At 42.9% G+C, this 17672-nt stretch overlaps 1 protein-coding gene and 1 long non-coding RNA gene across 14 annotated transcripts in view; both read right to left on the bottom strand.

Annotated features, from left to right (window-relative positions):
* The window catches only part of LOC111249008 (nephrin-like), a 226991-nt gene that overhangs the window by 150405 nt on the left and 58914 nt on the right, over positions 1 to 17672 (bottom strand). The gene's annotated exons all lie outside the window — the stretch shown is intronic.
* On the bottom strand, positions 6134 to 10437 carry LOC147756316 (uncharacterized). Its single transcript, XR_015326625.1, has 2 exons — positions 6714 to 10437; positions 6134 to 6428 (listed from the first exon to the last, which is right to left on the bottom strand). It is a non-coding gene; the product is annotated as an uncharacterized LOC147756316 (long non-coding RNA).

Below are 17672 nucleotides of genomic sequence, written 5' to 3'. Positions count from 1 at the left end.
CTCACCTGAAAAATGATAGCTACCTTATAAACTATTCTGGTAGCAGAACAAATATAATTGTACATAAAATCTTAGATGAGTAGATACTGTGTACACCTATAGTTTAATAATCAACAACAGCTTTTTCTCTGTTATTTGCGCTTTTTACTATAACGGCGTAATACTGCAATACGTGCAGTATGATGTGCAGTGTATGACAGATTTATTAGTTAGGTAGGCACCTTAGCATAAATAGCTATTGGCACCGATCACGTTCACTTTATATTTAGGTTCTTCATTGTGATTATGCATTAGTTCATTGAAAGTCTCCAATCCAAACTGTATCAAGCGTTGACAAAGATGTCCACTAGTGCAGTACTCGTTTTCAGTGAAACTTGGCATTTTCAACAGGAGTTCATGACAGTATAACTTCTTGACAGATGGAAAAAAAATCCAGCCTTTTTTTTATTTTCCAGCTGATAGATAAATCGAAGAAATCCAATGATTATATGTAACACGGCAACAAAAAAGTTTCATCAGGGTCCCTCCAAAGCCCATAGCCCGTTGGTTCGTATTATGCTACGTGTCCAGCCTTTATAGACGTGACGTAAAGCGAATATATAGCGTATAGCAAGGTCTTCATCCTTCTTACAAAGTCGTCTACTTGATACCTCAAGACAGGTGTTGCCTCATCTTTACTAGCCTACTATTGTCAGTAGTGGATTGGCCCTATAAAACTGCCCAACAGGCTTAGGGTTCACCACAGCAGAGCGCCAAATCTTCTAAAAAGTCAAGTTCTGTTTCCGAAATTGAATGGTTGCTTTAAAGAAAGAACATCTACATTACGTTATCCGGTGGCCTGATCTTGAAAATAAGTAGAATGTTCTTGGCAATAACAGTACCAGCGGCTAAAGCAGCAACGGAATTCAAGGGAAAAGAGTATACTGGCACAACACGACAAACACATTGGTGCCCAATGTGTTCAAACGATTAGACTAAGCCTTTGAAGCCGTGCACTGACATTATCAACGTAATTGGTGGATTTAATGAATCCCCTTGCTTTGGAAATCAGCTAAAACAAGCCCTTTTAAAATAGCGAAATATCTCCGCCGTCGGGCCAAATATAAGAAAACAATATTTTCAAAAAAAAATCATAATTCCCAGATTTCTGACGGTTGCTTTGTCGACTTCATTATAAAATAGCGTAGAAGGCTTTTGCTTTTCTCTTCAGAACACTAGGCATTATTAAATCAAATAGAAAAAGGGGGCATTTATGGAGGCGGTCTAATGACCCTACTTTGAAATCCTGCCTTTTGCTTTAACTCTATTTTACTGCTCTATGGATCTGAACAACTGTAATAGTCTAGCGCAAGAGCTGTGCTATGACTAGAGTGCAAAAAGATTTCATTTTCTACTATGTGAGCAACCATCTTCATATGTTCTTAACTCCGTCTGTGTAAAATACACCTCAGAATGTTTGAGAGGTATCTAGTGCATGTAGCCTGCAGTCGTTATGCAGTGGTTAGTTCTTAGCTTTACAGAAAGCTCTTGAGACGACCAGGCAGAAGTGCGGCCTATTTTCCGTATATATTCCGTATTTCAACGCGGTTCAATGGTTTGTAGTTCACTCCACAATTCTCTGCATTCTGTTTCTGCAAACGTTGTCAAACACTCTCAGATGAATTTGTCGTTGTCTCAGCTGTGCTTTTCTCGGCAGTAAAGTGATGAAGAAAGCAACGTCAAATCCGAGATGGTGTCTTTCTGCCGTGATCTAATTACGCGGAAAACTCCTAGTAACGAATTCAGGCAAAGGTGAGCAACAATACAAACATGATGCTATTCCGGAAACGAAAATTTGACATTGCAACGTGGGTTATAAATAAAGTGTACAAGTCGCGCAAATATTTAAGGATTGCGGGAAATACTTCTGAAGCTATTTAATGAATATGAATCAGAAAACAAAACAGGTTAAAGCTACCGTACAGATAGATATATATATTTGATAGCTTTTTGTTGTTCCATTGTAAGTGTGTGCTCTATAAACCTATAGACAAGCCTAAATACCTATTTTATTGTTTGCTTCGATGGAGAACGAAGCTACCGTTCGACAGAGTGGTACAGTTTGGCATTCAATTGCACTAGTGGATTTTTTTGCACTGTTAGCATGGGGTATAATATTTATTTGTTGTGTTCAAGGTAGACTATACAGGGATAGTAGGTAGTGTTTAAATGCGCATCTCACCTGAAATAATTGTCCTCTTTTGATATTTAGCCTGTTTTTTTGACTGAGAGCACCGGTTCGGAATTTGTTTCTACGATCTAAAGGAAGAGTTTCTTGTATTAGTGCTGTTGATGCTGTCGTTGTTGAAGAAGCTAACGGAAGGGAAATTGTAAATGAGAGACACATAAGGGGCTGTTGTGTTTGCCGAGCGTAAAGAAGCGTCGGTGTTGGGTTCTATTGTTTAGCTTTAGGAAGCTCTGAGTCCGCCGGCCAGCGCTGGTTCCCCTTAAAAGTGGCCCGTAACAACTGGTACTCCTATAGCACTAGAGGCATATGGGCGCCTATAACAAGTAGGAAGGAAAAGGGGGATGGGGTTAAGGGCAGAAGACGAAAGGATAAAGCGCTTTTGCAGTTGGCAGCACTGCTTGCAACTGTTAGAGGAGCGAACAGACGAACCGAGGCACGAGCGGCAAGCGAGCTCTCTTCTTTTTCGGCCTTCGTCCTATACCGCCGTCGGCTGAGCTGAAGCTGAACATCCGCCGCAGGCTGCCAACCATCGGACAGAATAAAGCCATACAAACTCCTGCTTATGATAGTGAGTGTTGCTTTGTGCAAAACGTTAGTTCACTTTGTCTGCAGAGCTGACTCCCTCGCTTAGTCGGCTGGTCGCTTAGTCGCCGGTCTACCCACGCCGAACGTTTCTGCGACTGCTGCTCCTAGGTTTGTTTGCGGGCGTGTACGTGTGCGTATATGAGTGTCTATGTGCGTGCCTATGAACCTATTTCGTATATGTGTATGTGTAAGGACGAATAAATAGTTTCCTATGTCCAATATGGCACTACCAAGTCGACCCTAGCGTAGAGAGACGAAAGGCTGGTTAGAACGACCGCCAGCCTGCCCGTCGGCAATAGGATACAAAAGAACGGCAGAACACGTCGCTTGCCTACCCGCCTGCTGGTCGCTCATTCCCCGATCGCCTGTTTGCCCCTTCACTGACTCGTTTTACTCTATTCTACTCCCTGTTGAATCTATAACGATACGATCACGACAACAGCGAGAACGTTGATGATGACGACGCTGCTTTTGGGTACACGAAGGCTAGAGAGCCTCAAGAGATATAGACACATAAGCTAGAAGAAGACTACCAGTGTTCAACGACTATTTCTATTACTATTACTATACACGCATATGGTAGCACCGAAAATTGTAATAACGTCAGCAAACTAACTGGTCCCGTGGGTAGTGTTGACGAAACGCGCTGGCTCCAGCGTTGTACTGCGTGGGTACAGCTGGTTATTGATAACTAACTTTCACATTGACAAGCAATACACATTAGACATATACAGATGCCACACACACATATGATGGAATAAAATAAACGCTAGTAAGTATCATCTGCATAATCCAGTACATGCTGGCCATCATTTCACCTACTTTTTAGATTGCTGTCAAAGTCACATCCATGTCGAGCGGAACCGATGTCCGAGATGCGGTAACTCAGACAGCCGACGTACTAAATGCACCGACTGCCACTAGAGCATTCCCGGTTTGCGTTATCACAACGTCATTGCGTAGTGTTTATTGACACCAAATTCAGTGTCACAAGAAAAAAGCGTACATTTTTTCTGGAAGACTAGCGGCAAGGTATCGTTAGAGGAATTAGCGTATAATCGGTTGCTTCGTACATAAATCAATAACTACTGATTTGAAGACTTTGGTGATCTACGTTGGTTCTTGACGTCGACGGCTGCTTGGCAGGCGATTGCAGCCTTGCAAAACCATTGCTATCGTTGGTGATAACCGGCGAAGCGTCCGTCTTTTTCAAGACTATTAAGCCCGCTCGTATGAACAGTAAACGGATCTGTGCAATATTTACCCACTTGTCCGGTCGGATTTGTTCTCACTCGACACGAGACTCAATTCTTTCCTTAGATTAAACTATAGCACCTTTCGTTACTTCTGTTTATGGCCGTACAATGGCCGCCACTTGCTAGCATCCAATTGGTACATGGCTCTTTTTACACGCATCTACGCAGGCACGGCAGATGTGGCAGCAAATACAGACACACAGTAGCACAATACATACGTAGAAGTTGTGAAAGTTCTTCGTTCGAGTTTGTTCGTCAAACGAGAAGTTCGTCCATCCATCATTCATTTATTTAATATTGTTTCTTTCATCATCGCAGCGGTGATGAAAGAAAAACATGCGCTGGAGAGGGCGGTGAAAAGAAGCTGCACGTTAATTTCCCTGCTCGTATTTTCAGTTTTTCCCTCAACGCATTTTATAATCGGTAGCAGACGATATGTAAACAATACGATAACACTATGTTTATTATATATAGGCTATTGTTATATAAAAATCTCTGACCTCCACACAGACTGGATGTCTATATATAAAATACGTCATAGGTGAGATTGTGCGTACATAGGTAACCTAATAAGTCCATGTGAATAAAGTCAGTAATTTTTTATAACAATAGTCTATATATAACACGTATATTATCGCATATCGGCTTTCTGCTGACAAGAGAAAATAAAGTACCTCTAGCAGATATTAGAAAATCCTCATTCTAGTCCAACTAGTTCAACTTCAAACTTTGAATTTCAACAACTTATATATGTGTATATATCTATCTGTAGCAGATGCCCGTGATGTCTACTGCAAGGTCTGCCACCGAAATCAATTTCTCTACGGGGCGAAGCCATTCTCTCGCCCGGTCCTTCTCCAGCTGGTGGTACCGATTGAACCGTGCCTCGTCTATCACGGCCGAATGCTCCAGACGAGTTTTTTGTTGATTAAAGTCCTGCGAATTGCTCATGGAATACATTACACACCAATGTAACACGCCAAATTTCCAATTGGCCCGAAGTCAATTCACGGAAGACCAATTTTTATTCAGTTTCTGCATTTTCCGTACTCAGGTTCTTATTCTGTAACATGTTACATGTAAAACGCCAGTTTTGGCCAACAAAGCGTTAAGGTTCCAACCTCTACTTTCGTGAAAGACCTCCTCGATTGCGGCAACGCGTTCTTGTTCTTCAATTTCTGACATCCTTTACTTCTCGCTCTTATTCAACACTTCAATTTCCGTTCTTGAAACGTTTGCACCATTCACGTACAGTGCTTTCGCTTAAGGCCTTATTTCCTAATACCTTAGGTAACCTTAAGTGAATTTCTGGAGCGCTTTGGCTTTTGAGGAACAAAAACTGGACCACTGAGCATTTATTTTCAAGACTAAAAGATCTTTTTCCTTCTGAACTGATCTTTTGGGGTCAACCTAACTGATTCTCACTTACATCTTTCTAAAAGGCTGTAGAGTTAAATTTTGTCTACTAGAAGCGCGTAATTCCAAGTTTTAAAGTCCGCCCAATTCGCTTGTAGCAACCCTAATATAGAGGTAAAGTGCGAGCAGGAGCTACATTTACCACTCCGTTTTCTTTTACCAAAATAACGTTAATTTTAATGCTGTCAAGGCTTCGAATTTTAGATACACCCATATGAGAAGTTTCGTGCGATTCGCTTTACCACCTTCTCTCATTGATCCACTTTTAAAAAACATGGCAGAATGGTTATTTTTTTCGTATTTTATCGAGCGTCTATAGGACAATAGAAAAATTAGTAACCGCCTTATTTCTCTGTCTTAAAACTACCAGCAACTAACGTTTCATAAGTCATTTTATGGCGTTAGGTTAGATGATAGCTTTGAGGGCTCTATGGGTCACACTGCATTACAGAAATCAAAAGCTTTAAATAGTCTTAAAGTGGAACTGAGCATGCGTAAATATGTTAGTATGACGAGTAAGGCATCCTAATACAGTTATTTTGGAAAAATTTAGATACCTTTATCGACGTTAAGGCTCGTTCAGGCAAAATAATATTGTCGACATACGTATTACATTGCGGATAATTATTGTTATAAATTAGAATTTACGTTGTAATTACGTTATTTGTATTGAAATAATGGCCAATTTTAATATTTTTTTTATCAGGGGCAAAGTGGTCAAGCACGATCGAGCCCACCATAGCAGTGTCGATTTGCGGCAGGTCGATGTGTGTGAGGCTCGCTTCACGACAGTTATATAGGCTTCGTTCCGGCCAAGTTGACTTGAATAAAAAGTCCGCACATTGCTAGTGTTCCTCGTTACTTCAAAAAAAAATGTGGGTAGGATGGTACCTGCGCCGTTCAGGGACCGGCCTCCATATAGCGCGGTAGGCCTTCATGTACACCTATGGCAAAATAACGAATTTTTTCATGAAATCATTAGTGGCCCATATAACTCCACAAGGCGGAGCAGTATGGGTCAACTACCATCACTAAGTATCACGAGATGCCTTCAATCGATATTTTTTCTAAAATGATAGAACCTCGTTCAGCAACATAATAGAGAAGGCTTTGAGGAATGCGCCAGGACAATTTCGTTTGCCGTGACACCGATCGTTTTCAACAATAGCGTTAGACAAATCTTGCCCCCCATACAGCCCCCGCATGGTTATGTGCGTGTTTGCACTCACCCTGATAAACACGAAGTGCTCGAATAGTCGTCTTCGTCGTGCTCGTTGGCGCCAAAAACTATTGCCACGGCTAAAAACAGCAAATATGCAAACAAGAATTAAATTCGGTAATGACACCATACACATAATCGTTGTTAGCTGAGTAACTAGTAGTCCTGCGGACGTGGACGCACTGGATAACTCGCTGCTCAACGATACGAAGCCAAGCTCGTTCGAGTGAGCAAACAGGTCTGCCTATGTTCTCACGCGTAGCCTAACGATGATCTTAGCTTCTCTAGTCGTCCTCCATCGTTAGTCGTTGATCGTCAACAAAAACAACATTCTACTCGGCATGTTGTCTTTCCGAGTATAGGACGTAACACGTAAGAACACATGACGCACACTCCATCGCCGATGACTCTTCGGCGGCGGTGGCAGAGGCGACAACTATGGCGTAACAGCGAAATACAACACAACATAACATAACGAGTAGACAGCCTCCGCTCTTCCTGTCAGCTCGTTGGTCTGGCTCCTTCTTTTTGAAAAAAGGCTCGTCTCCTTTAGTTTCGTTTCATATTCTCTTCTTTTGCCACGTTTGCTCTTCCACCCCCCTCTCTCTATCTCTTTCTCGTTTATCATTTTGGGTGACAGCTACGAGATGTCGTGAGCGCTTTGATTTCGCCTTGTGCATCTAGTGCACGGTGTATCGTGTCTGAACACTAAAGCCAAAGCAACGGCTGTTCCCTGAAACCCTTTTTCCATCGCACCTGTTATTTTTCGTGCAGAAGTTTCGGTGCCTGTCCTAGTTCTCCCTTCCTAGTACACTGGAAAGTAAAATGGTGACGATTTTCCAAAGGATTGTTTGTCTGGTTGGTGAGAAACCATCGCGATCATTGCCTTTATCGCGTAACGCTCCCCACCTTTTGAGTGAAGGGGCTCGAAGACAAGCAACTCCACAGCACTTAAAGCAACGGGTACCGAAGTGGTAATTCTCTCAAAAAATAGCGAACCTCAAAAATAGCGACGGAATTTCGCTCGCTTCTTGTTCTTTGGGCCCTGGCAATTCGCACTAGCGAGTAATAGTGCTTTTTTCCGGCCACTTCCCGGACGAACGTGATGGCCGACACGAGGAGGATCAGGAGAATAACGAGGACGGTGGCGTCAACGGCCTACTATGAAAAGACGTGTGTAGGTGAGGAGCTGGGTATCACAATGGAACCGAAGCAGCGATAGTTTGCCGAAATAACCGTAGAGCCGCATGTGAAATGTTCTATGCCGGCCAATATGTCATTTGTCACGTACGATTCTGTCTGAAATCGTAAACTACGATGCTCGCTGCCATTAACATTACTATTATTAATCGAGTATGATAGTTTAGAGTAATTCGAAGCATTCTAAATAGCTCGTTAGCTGGACTCTTTTTGATGATGGAAAATGCTACAATACTTCCTACAAGTCACATCTTGTGCTTCGTTGGTAATTCTAAAACTATCTCATTTCAGATTAAAGGTGTACGTGCATACTATACCTAAGTTATCACCTGGCGTACCTCGCTTATTGAATGATCAGGTATTCGTCTTTCGTTGTCCTTCTGGACTTTCTACGTTCGTGTCTTTTTAATGAGGCTACTTTATACGGTCAGCGTGGACTAGAGGATAAACGATACGTATGCTTTTCATGCGTTATAGTGTGCAATTTTGGGTTAGGTTGTATCGAAGACGACTAAACCCAGATACTGTTCAGTGACCGTGTCAATGTTTGACCTATTCATCGTGAACGTAATTTGCTCTATTCTGGTGTACTGCTACCTTCTGTACATCCAGGACCAGGGCCGTCACGCACTGCATACTTTCGTCCATCTGTCTGTCCATTTGTCGATCTTTATTTCTCGGTTGATTCGATCTCACTTACTCGTTTTCAATATTCACTGCCAGAATTTTTCCCCTCTTTTCATTCTAGTCAAAGGCCAACTGTAGCCTTCGAGGTCTGACACGATTTCCGACCCGACGCGGCTGCTCTAGTTTGGGACAGCAACAATTTACCGCCGCAAATTTGCTAGCAATCTGATTGACTGCCCTGTACATATAAAGAGTCTGGCAGCAGAAAAAATAGCTAAAGTAGGCATTTCTTTACTCAAGTGACCTAAGAAGATCGCTTTTTCCTATCTTTTCCCGGGTATAGTCTTTTTTAGTCTTTGGGCCTCCTTTATTTTCCGCAATCCATCTATCTAAACGACACGGGCGCAAATTTTATTTATGATTCTTCATAATGGCAGTTCTTGTACACGCGTTGTGTGTACACGTGGCTTAACGGGAGCGTTATTGGTAGTGGCGGTTATGCTATCGCTGCACTCCGATCGCGACAGCTCTGACCCAGAAGCTGATGATAATGTTGGCCAGCTGACTCGAGGATAACAAGAATGAGAAGCCATCTGAGCCCCCTTCCGCCTCTATGACCATGAGTACTTTTCAATGCTGCGGGCGGTTGCATAATACTGTGGCGTAGCGACGACAGCAATGGTGGGTGACAAATTTGGCCTCCTAAAAAGTGATCCTGACATGACCCTCTTAGCCACCGGTACGTCATCCGCCGCCTGGCTGTCTTTTTCTCTCTATTTATCTCTTCTCCCCCGGCCCCCAACCTCTTCCCTCGTTCATACTCATTTCCTACTTCGACTACTGCTACTATTCCGGCTATACTTCTCTATCGCTTCTTCTTGCGCTGGCCGTTCGTTTCATTCGACCAGGCCGAAGCGAGTGCTCTCCCCTTTACCACTTCGAGCGCGTGCTGCACGCTTACAGCTCTTCACAGGGTCGGTCGTGTTAGCATAGAACGCTTAGTTAGTCGTCCGAACTGCTGTTGCTACTACTGCTACGGCTTCCATCGCTATCCGTTACTAGTGCAGCGGAATATATTTACCCGTTAAGTCTAGCAAGCAGATGGTTACACGGGTTTCCGGGCGGGGGGAGGGGGAGCTAACTCGCTTTTAGTCGAAGGCATGGAGGGAATGCGAGGGGACGGGACAAATAAGCGTATAATGGAAACGAGTTGGGCGAAGCGACATTTGACAACGGGATGAACTGACTAAAGCAACACTTCACAGGAGAAAATTCTCACAATATGAAAATCACTGAAAAAAATTATATTTATACTATCTATTTCCTTCCGTTCAATAAAGCCGAGACCGTGGTTCACCCTTAGATGATTTAGCCAATTACTGGATTCGACCTTACTTGTCAAGTAAGATATTGTTTTCTGGCCAAACCTAATAATAACAATTTATGTTCAATATTAATAAATGCAGTGATTATTTAACGGCACATTATTTAAAAGCCAGAAATTTTCTTACAAGTATATTCTGCGAGCTTCTCGCGACTATGACCTTCTCAAAAATTTAACAATTTTAAAAAGGCTAGGGTCTGTCAGTCGCCTTGGGTGTTGTAAACCTACAGCAACCGCCTCGTTGTAATTTATTATCAGCAAAAAAACAATTTATGGTAGCAACAACGAGGATTTGAAAAGTATTAAAGTTAAAATCAAACGTAGCTTGTGTAATCGTCTCTCTTTTCAAGAAGTAAATCAATAAAAAAACGAAGCGATTGGCTGGACAAGCAGGGAGCACCACGAAGGGCAAACTTCGACTACGTTAATGGTGAAGGCGATGTTTGCTGCTCTGTTATAGCCTAACCTCTGACCTCAGATCTGTCCCGCTGGGCTCCACATCGTGGCAGAGTATGAATTAGTGAATGAATGTTACACGAACAGATGTATTTAGGAAACCTGTGTCATTTTCGAAGAAGAAAAAGTTAGCAAAGGAACAAAAGTGTAAATAGCAGAAACGATCTTGTTCGGTCGTCGATTTCTTATAGAACGAGCAAAAACAGACAGAACAGGACAGTTGTTGCAAAAGCAAGACGCTGGGCGCACGCTGTGCATTCAAGGGGCGGGGGGCGGGGGGGCTACGTTTAGTTGTCTGGTGTGCCACATCATGCTGTAGCGAAACTGAGCGTACCGCAAAGTGCCAATTGCATGGGATGTAACGGTCATAACAGGCTGTAAATATTGGCGACGCTAAATTGTCTCCGATTTATGAAAAATCAGAGTTGGACGTTTTGTAAAAGATTCCATCGTATTGTCGCGTACGTACAACAACCTACGAAAATTAGCTATACCTAAAGAAGAGTATATTCACCTATAAAAGGTTGCTTGTAAGCGTATTAACTTTCTGCAAATTTTTTTACCGTAAAATAAAATTGAGGTTCTTCTTTAAGTATGGGATGCTAAAATTGAATCCTCCATCCATCTTTTGATGGCCCCAGCTGCGCTTTTCATGTCGATATAGAGTTTAGGAAGCAGTCTGAATCCTAAGCTGGCGAAGTCTGTTTTGGTGAAGTCGTTTAAGGTTTATTTTCATTTGTCTATAAAACTACGCCTTCAATAATCGGCTGCTCACACATGTTTGGCAAGAGTAGGCTTCCCCGAATCAGGCGATATCTGATTGTAGTGAACCTAGCCTACTTGTTAATTGCACGGATTTGTGGATGACTACTTATCATGGTTATCAAAGATTTCTGTTTTAATAACAAGTAGGGCACTCGGAAATCTAGGCACCCATGGAATAAGAGCTTACTTTATGAATGTTGGGAGTGGCATCACTGATCGCTTTGTGCAAATAACTCTAATAATGATAATAAGTTTAAGCACAAATGTACATAGAATTCTTTCTTTATTCATGTAACCTTTTACATGGTAAGCACAACAAACGGCCGACGGAATCGCGTAGCTGTATTTAAAATAAAGTACCATGGATCTAAGGTTTAAGGCAAGAATAGAACAAGTGCGTTCTATTGAAACGACAAGCAAAAAAAATACTTATAAAATAAGAACATCGCTAGCTAGCTTTAGGGGACGTCCTGAAACGCAGATAATGATAGTAGCTTTTTACCTGTCGCCAATATTGCCCAAGGAATATAGAATAAAAATGCTACACATTTCAATTTAAACTTTATTTTTTTTTAATTCTAATTTTAAAAGATCGTTTGGTTGTTAATTTCACTATCATTGCTGTTATCATTATTTATCGATATCCTATGAGGTATCTTGCTGCCTATACTGTGTCTATTTGATGAAGTTTTTTTAGTGTCAGTAGTTTTGCGCATCCATAACGACTAAAAATACAGGAGTCAGCTCGAAAAAATCGAGCAGATCGGCCAAGGCCGTCCTAACGCATTGAAGACAATTTCAATTCACCAGACTCGGCTAGAGATACGATGGAAAGTCCGAGACGTAACCTGGGTATTTGATTTTTTTTTATGCACTATTTATTTTTTATGACATCGAAATTTGATAATATATTTTTTAACATAATTTCTGGAGATTGTAGAAACCTCTAAGGTATTTAAGAATGCCCCAGCAATGCAAGTGCGATTTGAATGCAAACGGGGACAATTTTCAAGTGTAAAGGAAGAGAAAAAACGTCGATCCCCCTCTGCTTTCCCTCCTTCTATATTTTACTGGAATTCAGGCTTGGTCTTTGCTGTACTATCCTATTACAATAGAACGAAGTTAATGACTATCAAAAAATCATACAATCTTGACTTTTCTATATGATGCAGAGGCAGAAATACGATATAATTCTTACGAAACGAACCAGACCACCCCAGTTTGCTACATTAGGGCCAAGAACGTTTGCAAGCAAGTCCGTACGATTCAGTTTAAATATGTAAGTTTTCCATCTATATATATATATATATATGCGCGGTGCATTGTTCGTAGACGGCAAGCCAGTTTAAGCCTGTTTCTCTCTGCCACTTTCGGTTTGCTCAATTTCCATCTATAAGCTGCCATTACTTTGTTTGACGGGGAATTAATGAATGCGTCGGCCTTTTGCATGCTCGTATGTTTGAGCGCATGTTTCAAGTATGCATATGGGTGGGTATGTGTTGATGCGCAATGAGAACTAGCTGAAGTTTTCAACGACAGAGGAGAAGACCGAACTGGAACTGTTGAAGGTTGCTAAGCAGGAAGAGAAAGTTGGGGGAGCCCAGCGGACGGAAGTCTCATGACGTTTGCCGCGAAGCCATATGATGATGCCGACGTCAACATCGCCACGAAGACGATGTGTCGTTTGGCGCAGTCAATCGCATCGTTCTCCCGTTAGCAATGTTTCTTTCAACAGCATCGGTCACTTCATCGGTTTCTCTTTTCTGACTTTGAACACCCTACAAGTTTTCGTTTTTGAGAGCAGCAACTGCTTTGGCGACGGCAGCAGACGCACCGCCGTCGTTGGTAGCTGCGGCCGTTGCTTTGCTGTGAGGAGTCTCCCCCGCACGCAAATCGTTTCGTTCGTGTTCCTTGTCCGCACGCGACTCTTTACCCGACTTCACTCGCTGCTGTTGTTGGCTCTATGAAAGGACTGCAGTGCCGCAGGTTTACTCCCTTGCTACTACTTCCTCTGCCGTTAAAGTCAAACATTTCTGCTGTTCTGCCAGCAGCTCGAGAGACGGACAGTGAAACAGACCAGAGGATAGAGAGAGAAAGAAACACCACTTCTCTTCTGACACTGCCCGGAGCCGGTTTTCGAAGCACTAAGCAGCTCTTTCAGTGGCGCCCAGCCCAGGTTCCTGTCGCTATTGTCGCCTGGGGCGACAGTTCCGGAGATTTTCTTACTCTCCTTCTCTTGCTTCTGCTTCGGCATGGTTCTGCTACGGGATAGCTTCCTTCAAGTTTCCCATTCCTTTATCAAAATCACTCGTGTCTCCTAGTCTTTAGCCAGCACCCCAGAACCTGTCTCCCACCCCGTTTAAATTTACCATTCGACTTTCTGCGATCCAGCTCTTTCGAGCTACCGCCGCTGGTACTGCCGTTTCCGAAGGCGTTTGCTTGTTGGTAAGCCGGTTCTTGTTGGTTCTTCTAGTTTGCGTCACTGTATAATCGAAACGAGGCGCTGGCTTCGTCCGCGGCAAAGAACCGGCCCGTTTCCCGCGCGCAATTCTTTTTTGCCCGACCTGCATGCCACAGAACCGTTACAAAGCCATTACGAAGCGGCATACCGTTCGTGGTTTTTTTGGGGGCTGAAAGGACAAAAGAAGCCAGTAGGACGGCCAGAAGGCTTATTGTGCAGAGATAGCGGACAGCCTAATGGCTCACAGTCCTATTTGCCTGCCGAAGCCACTACAAGGTTTGCCGAGTCTCTTAAATAGTGGATAGTGTAGATCCACTAAAGTTGCATTTTCGATCAGTCGAGGTGGACTGCATATGGCTACAATAGTTTACAGCAGCCGCAAAGGTCACCGTTTTTGTACTTCAGTCGCTGACTCCATTGCCACTGCCGCTGCTGGATGAATTCGTATCGCTCGAATAAACTTCTTCCGCGAAACTCTTAGAGCGTTCACTGCAGACTAATTTACCAAGCCAAGCTTCTTTTTTCATTCCTCGTAGAGGACAAAATTTTCAAATCGAAATTAAGCAAAGGTGGAATCGGGAGACTCAGTTACCGCAATCTGCCATCACTGGCCGGCTGGCTGGCTTGTGCCTCAAGTAAGCAGTTCTCATTTGTTGTTCGAGTAGTGGCTAAGCAGAATGAGCAGATGTTATTTGGTAGGCCATGCTCAACGCCCTCCAATGGAACGCAAGCAGCACTTGCGCGACAACCCCACTAGTCAGAGCGCCAATGATGGCCTACAGGGGCTGTTACAAACATGCACGCTACTACTCAAATACCGTCAAAGACACCAAACTTGGGAGACCGCTTGGAAGATAAAATTAACGCGTGCACAAGGGGCGTTTAGTTTGTTCAACTCACATATTTAACCCCCCGATGAAATTATGCGCTGGGGTAAATGTTGTGCGCTCGACAATCATTTGCATACGAATATGAGCTGGTAGTTCGTCAATACCTAATTAGCAGTTCTATGAACAAACGTATAATAATCGTAGACTTAGCCAGCGTTGCAGATCTACACGCGGCCGTGTTCAGCTTCTGAGTTAATATTGAACTTAGTTCAGTTGGTTTACTCCATGCACAGTTACATACGATCAGCGTCAAACACTTGGTTCAATGCAACGATTTTCAATGGAATAATAGGATAAATAAATTACGCGTATAATAAAATCAACGGAATAATTTACTACTATTAATTAATAATCACTATCTTGAAAAATGTTGCTTTTATTTGTACTTTTTTTTTACAAGTGCTATGTGCACCAAGTACCCTTATATACCCATAACACTTTATTGTGCTATATATAATATACACAATATGTAACTCTATTGCATAACGGCGTATATACTGCCGCCAAGAACAAAACCAATTTAATAAATATTGGTTCATCGCACCTGACCCTTCGATGTTAAAATAAAATCACTTAAACAATTCGTACTATGATGTGAAATCCAGAGTACCTCCATATAAATAAAAAACTTGGGTCTTTGGCTGCCATGGGAAGTTTGTACACAATTTCACGTCAAACCAAAAAATGGCCTTTATTCATTCGGATTCATTATAACTTCCGTTTAAAATACTTATTACAACTAGGTTATTACTTTTTTTTATTTTCTGATTCAATCTTAGGTATCTTTGTAGCTTTTCCTATTGTACTTGTACCGGTACTGGCTGCAGCGAGGAGGGAGTGATGTTATGGGCGACAAGAGGACGGACAAGGTGGCTGGCCAAGTTGCAAGCTACGGCCTGTGGCGGAGCGTTTGCCAGAGTGTGGAGAAAACTGCCATTTCTTGGCTGTTCGAGGCTTAGGCAGTGGATCAGAATTTTTGGGGTAGCAACAGGTGTTTACGGCTGATCGCATAAGCGTCTGTTCAAGGATGCTTCAGGACTTCGGCTAAATCCAACTTAGTTGTGTCCAACTCAAACGTGCTATAGACTGCAAGAAGATGTGAAGGAGTTCAATACTTGGCTACTTGAACGGTTTTCAGAGGAAGCATCACCTCACGCGGGAAAATAATATGCACGAATCCGAGGAGAATAATACTAGAAGAATCCTGCCACTGAGCCAGCTTCGTGAACCATTTCACTGTAACATCGCTGCTTGATTTCACTGCTTTTGCAAAGCTTGCGACAGCATGCGCAGTGGCTTAAGCCTCTGTAGCCGTCTGCGTGGACAATCGTTTCACAGATAAGCATCCTTGCGCTATAAGCGACCAGATTTGATGTACTCGCGTGGCACGGAAAAGGGGACCCGATTTGGATGCGAAGCTTGCCAACAACGGAGATGAAAAGCCTTGAAGTGGCTGATGTCAGGCAAATGTAATCTCTGTCCAAACAAGATCATCATTAAGTTTGACGCAGAAACAACTGTTCCGCGTTGTGTACTTGTCAGTGGGCTCCTATTTTGAATCAATGGTGTTGCAATATATGCTGTTGGATCATGCGATTCTGGACCGGAACTGTGAATATATTCTGTCACTCTGAGAAGACAGGTGAACATGCAGGCATCTAGAAAATAAGAAAAACTGGAATGCTCTCATATTGGTCCCATTAGATGTCCACGGAGGTAACTCGAACGTTATTCAAGTCAAATGCCTAAGAGGGTGAAGAGCATGATTTCGATCCAAAGGTGTCTGGAGTTATAAAGGCGACCGGTTGTGGCGAACGTCCAGGCGCGTACGTCAACGTGTATGGTCTCAGTAGCAAAGGAAACGGATTTGGTTTGAGTTTACAAAACGGATTTTCAAGAAAGAACTAGCGTAGAAGGCGCAGTAGTATACAGATATATAATGATTGCCGGCCGCTCGGTTCTGGCAGTCATCAAGAAAGCTCGGATTGGTCGCATCAGTTAGTGGAATGGCAGAATAGCGGTGCCGATGCAAGCTTCTGAATAATGTAGACGGACTTAAAGTTCGGTAGGACCAGAAAAATAGCCCATAAAATTAGAGCTGCTTGCGGCCTGACACAGGCGGCTGGCCGATCAGACGCTATCTCAGACCCAAACGCGCACCAGGTAGTATTCCAAAGCGAGGACAGCACTGCGAGATCGAAGACACGGAGACTTAAAAAAGATTCGAAGATAAGTTTTTTAAAGGGCTTATCCAAACGCATGTTAGAATTGAGAGGAATATATTTAAAGAGTTCGCGCGGTTATGTAACCTCTAGCAAATGAATTGAAGTTCCGACTAGATTTAGTTCTCCCCAACGATACTGATTATAATCTTATAATCACCTGTATTCATGGTGTTCTTGGCTTTTCACCAACATCATTCGAGGACCGCAGAGACCTTTTATCGATTAAATTCTTCCTCACAAAGGGCATCCTGAAATCAGGCACGTGAGTACATGCGAAACTGCAACGTATGCCAGGCTACGAAACTTGACGATTCTTATTAGCTGCCTCTAAACGTTAAGTGCAGCAGCAGATAAAGTTCGAGAAGGTGTGCCTTGTTCCATGTCGGAGACAAATAACTGACTGCCCGATTTCATTAACGAGGCCGGGGATGTGAAATGCAGAAAGGATTTTGGCTACGCTGAAATATTACCATTAACAGCTTCCAAATATGCAGTCTGGATACGAAGCAAAGCAGCACAGACATAGCCAACGTTGAATCTGCAGGGCGTAGAATAACGGCACCTCGGCTGATAAGCGTGAACGTGGTGTAATGAGCCACAGGTACAACTACAATGCAGAGCTCTATTCAATAACAGAGTCCGAATTCGTCGGCTTACATATAAGCCTTATATATATATAGCAATAAGTTAGAACCGATTATCTTTGTGGTCATTTGCAAGTATAGGTCGGTGTTTACACCTTGTGTATTTTAAAAAGGCAGTGGTTTACATTTCTGTTACGATTTAGAACTCGGGCTACAACCAGTTAGTAAGGCTATCTTTAACCACCGTCACCACGGACACTTCACGCCTGCTCTTCTTAGTTTCCCGTTCATCATTTGCTGAAGAGGTTCTGTTCCTACTCTTTATGTTGACGACACCATTGTCTCGTGCTTACAACCTGTACATGCGCCACTTTAGC

Source organism: Varroa destructor, unplaced genomic scaffold, assembly GCF_002443255.2.
Source record: "Varroa destructor unplaced genomic scaffold, Vdes_3.0 BEIS01000004.1, whole genome shotgun sequence".
NCBI classification, from domain to species: Eukaryota; Metazoa; Arthropoda; class Arachnida; order Mesostigmata; family Varroidae; genus Varroa; species Varroa destructor.
The sequence above is the reverse complement of the archived record's forward strand: the minus strand, read 5'-3'. Positions and strand labels throughout refer to the sequence as shown.